The sequence below is a fragment of the Magnolia sinica genome, chromosome 12, assembly GCF_029962835.1.
Source record: "Magnolia sinica isolate HGM2019 chromosome 12, MsV1, whole genome shotgun sequence".
Classification (NCBI taxonomy): Eukaryota; Viridiplantae; Streptophyta; class Magnoliopsida; order Magnoliales; family Magnoliaceae; genus Magnolia; species Magnolia sinica.
Window position 1 is genome coordinate 41151325 of NC_080584.1, and position 4828 is coordinate 41156152.

Genomic DNA, 4828 nt, shown 5'->3' on the forward strand with positions numbered 1-4828 from the left:
GTTTAACAATCCCTATTGAAAAATGACAATCGAAGAATTCCAACGTGCTTTTAGGATACCGAACAGTCTCTGACTTAGGAAATTGGAAGCTTGACAAGTTACCATTCCAATGTCCTGAAATAGTCTAAATTCGCCCTCTGAAGAGAGAGTTATAACAGTTATTATTGGACAAGAAGATGAAGGAAACATTCGGACCAACGATTGCGATCCAACTTAAAGATGCCCAAATGGTCTCAGAATATGACGATACCAGTTAAGAATGAAAGAGCACTAAAGTACCATTCAGATAACCAAAAATTGACCCAATCCGACATCAAATGATGGAGGTATAGGTGTCTCCATTGGATCGCGCAATTTGGAAAGATTAACAATCCATAATGAAAAAAGACGATCGACGAGTTCCAACCTGCTTTTGGGATATCGAACGGTCTTTGAATTAGGCAATTTTGGTCCATTTGGAAGCTTGACAAGTTACCATTCCAATGACCTAAAATAGTCTAAATTCGACCTTTGAAGAGAGAATTATGAGGGTTACTATTGGGCAAGAAGTTGAAGGAAACATTTAGAATCGACAACTGCGATCCAACTTAAAGATGCCCAAATGGTCTCGGAATATGATGATACTAGTCAAGAATGAAAGAGCACTAAAATACCATTCAAATGACCAAACATTGACCCAATCCGACATCAAATGACGGTGTTGTAGGCATTTCAATTAGATCGGGCAATTTGGAAAGATTAACAATCCATATTGAAAAATGGTGATCGAAGACTTCTAACATGCTTTTGGGATATTGAATAGTCTCTAAATTAGGCAATTTTGCTCCCATTTGGAAGCTTGACAAGTTAGCATTCCAATGACCAGAAATAGTTTAAATTTGACCTCTGAAGAGAGAGTTATGAGGGTTGCAATTACATAAGGAGATGAAGGAATCAATTAGCACCGACGACTACGATCCCACTTACAGATGCCCGAATGGTCTCGGAATATGACGATTCCAGTCAGGAATGAAAGAGCACTAAAGTACCATTCAGATGACCAAAAATTGACCCAATTTGACATCAAATGATGGAGTTATAGGTGTCTCTATTAGATCGTACAATTTCGAAAGATTAACAACCCATATTGAAAAATGATGATCGAAGAGTTCCAACGAGCTTTTGGGATATCGAACGGTCCCTGAATTAGGTAATTCTGGTCCCATTTGGAAGCTTGACACGTTACCAATCCAATGACCTAAAATAATCTAAATTTGACCTGTGATGAGAGAGTTATGAGCATTACTATTGGACAAGAAGATGAAGGAAACATTCAAGACTGATAAGCTGCGATCCCACTTAGGGATGCCCAAATGGTCTCGGAATCGGATGATTGTAGTCAAGAATTAAAGAGCACGAAAGTACCATTCAGATGACCAAAAAACACCCAATTAGACATCAAAGGATGGAGTTATAGGCGTCTCCGTTGGATCGCGCAATTTGGAAAGATTAACAATCCATATTGAAAAATGACGATCGAAGAGTTCCAACGTTCTTTTGGGAAATCGAATGGTCTCTGAATTAGGTAATTTTTATCCCATTTGGAAGCTTGACAAGTTACCATTCCAATGACCTGAAATAGTCTAAATTCGACCTCTAAAGAGAGAGTTATGAGGGTTATTATTGGACAAGGAGATGAAGGAAATATTCTAGACCAACGGCAGCAATCCCACTTACGGATGTGCAAATGATCTGGGAATATGACAATTTCAGTAAGGAATGAAAGAGCACTAAAGTATTATTCAGATGACCAAAATTGATTCAATCCGACATCAAATGAAGGAGTTATAAGCGTCTCCGTTGGATCACGCAATTTAGAAAGATTAACAATCCATATTGAAAAATGACGATCGAAGAGTTCCAACGTGCTTTTGGGATATCGAACGGTCTCTGAATTAGGCAATTTTGGTCCCATTTGGAAGCTTGACAAGTTACCATTCCAATGACCTGAAATAGTCTAAATTCAACCACTAAAGAGAGAGTTATGAGGGTTACTATTGGACAAGGAGATGAAGGAAATATTCAGGACCGACGACTGTGATCCAACTTAGGGATGCCCAAATGCTCTCAGAATACGACGATTCCAGTCAGGAATGAAAGAGCACTAAAGTATTATTCAGATGACAAAAATTGACCCAATCCGACATCCAATGATGGAGTTATAAGCGTCTCCGTTGGATCACGCAATTTAGAAAGATTAACAATCCATATTGAAAAATGATGATCGAAGAGCTCCAACAAGCTTTTAGGATATCGAACGGTCTATGAATTGGGCAATTTTGGTCCCATTTGGATGCTTGACAAGTTACCATCCCAATGACCTGAAATAGTCTAAATTTGACCTCTGAAGAGAGAGTTATGAGGGTTACTATTGGATAAGAAGATGAAGGAAACATTCAGGAACGATGATAGCGATCCCACTGATGAATGCCCAAATGGTCTCGAAATACGACGATTCTAGTTAAGAATGAAAGAGAACTAAAGTACCATTTAAATGACCAAAAATCAACCCAATCCGACATCAAATGATGGAGTTATAGGCGTCTCCATTGGATCGCGCAATTTGGAAAGATTAACAATCCATATTGAAAAATGACGATCGAAGAGTACCAACATGCTTTTGGGATATCGAACGATCTCTAAATTATTCAATTTTGGTCCCATTTAGAAGCTTGACAAGTTAACATTCGAATGACCTGTAAAAGTCTAAATTTGACCTCTGAAGAGAGAGTTATGAGGGTTACTATTGGACAAGAAGATGAAGTAAACATTCAGGACCGACAAATGCGAACTAAATTTAAGATGCCTAAATGGTCTCGGAATACGATAATACCAGTCAAGATTGAAAGAGCACTAAAGTCCCATTCAGATTACCAAAAATTGACCCAATCTGACATTAAATGATGGAGTTATAGGCGTGTTCGTTGGATCACGTAATTTGGAAAGTTTAACAATCCATATTGAAAAATGACGATCGAAGAGTTTCAACTTGCTTTTGTGATATCGAACGGTCTCTTAATTAGGCAATTTCGTCTCATTTGGAAGGTTGAAAGTTACCATTCGAATGACCTGAAATAGAACTCTGAAGAGAGACTTATGAGGGTTACTATTGGACAAGAAGATGAAGGAAACATTCAGGACCGACGACTGCAATCCAACTTAAAGAGGCCCAAATGGTCTCGGAATATGACAATACCAGTTAAGAATGAAAGAGCAATAAAATACTATTTGGATGACCAAAAATCGACCCAATCTAACATCAAATGAAGGAGTTATAGGCATCTCCGTTGGATCGCGCAATTTGGAAAGATTAAAAATCCATATTGAAAAATGACGATTGAAGAGTTCCAACATGCTTTTGGGATATCAAACGGTCCCTGAATTAGGTAATTTTGGTCCCATTAAAAAGCTTGACAAGTGACCATTCCACTGACCTGAAATAGTCTAAATTTGTCCACTGAAGAGAGAGTTATGAGGGTTACTATTGGACAAGGAGATGAAGGAAACATTCAGGACCGACGACTGCGATCCCACTTACGGATGCCCTAATGGTCTTACAATACAACGATTCTAGTCAGGAATGAAAGAGCACTAAAGTACCATTCAGATGACAAAAAATCTAGCCAATACGATATCAAAGGATGGAGTATAGGTGTCTCCGTTGGATCACGCAATTTGAAAAGATTAACAATCCATATTGAAAAATGACGATCGAAGAGTTCCAACGTGCTTTTGGGATATCGAACAGTCTCCGAATTAGGTGTTTTGGTCCCATTTGGAAGCTTAACAGGTTACCATTTCAATGACCTGAAATAATCTAAATTTGACATCAAAATAGAGAGCTATGAGGGTTACTATTGGACAAGGAGATGAAGGAAACATTCAGGACCGACGACTGCGATCCCACTTACGGATGCCCAAATGGTCTCGAAATACGATGATTCCAGTCAGGTATGAAATAGCACTAAAGTACCATTTAGATGACCAAATATTGACCCAATCCGACATCAAAGGATGGAGTTAGAGGCACCTTCATTGGATCTCGCAAATTGGAAAGATTAACAATTCATATTCAAAAATAACGATCGAAGAGTTCCAACGTGCTTCTGGGGATATCGAACGATATCTGAAGTAGGTAATTCTGGTCCCATTTGGAAGCTTAACCAGTTACCATTCCAATTACCTAAAATAGTCTAAATTCGACCTCTAAAGAGAGAGTTATGAGGGTTACTATTGGACAAGGAGATGAAGGAAATATTCAGGACCGACGACTACAATCCCACTTAAGGATGCGCAAATGATCTGGGAATGTGACGATTCCACTGAGGAATGAAAGAGCACTAAAGTACCATTCAGATGACCAAAAATTGACCCAATCCGACATCAAAGTATGGAGTTATAGGCGATTCCGTTGGATCGTAAAATTTGGAAAGATTAACAATCCACATAGATAAATGACGATCGAAGAGTTCCAACGTGCTTTTGGGATATCGAACGGTCTATGAATTAGGCAATTTAGTCACATTTGGAAGCTTGACAAGTAACCAATCTAATGACCTGAAATAGTCTAAATTTGACCTCTGAAAGAGAGAGTTATGAGTGTTACTAATGGACAAAAAGATGAAGGAAACATTCAAGACCGATGATTGTGATCTAACTTAAAGATGCCCAAATGGTCTCAGAATACGATGATATAGTCAAGAATGAAAGAACCCTAAAGTACCATTCAGATGACTAAAAATCGACCTAATCCGACATCAAATGATGGAGTTATAGGTGTCTCTATTGG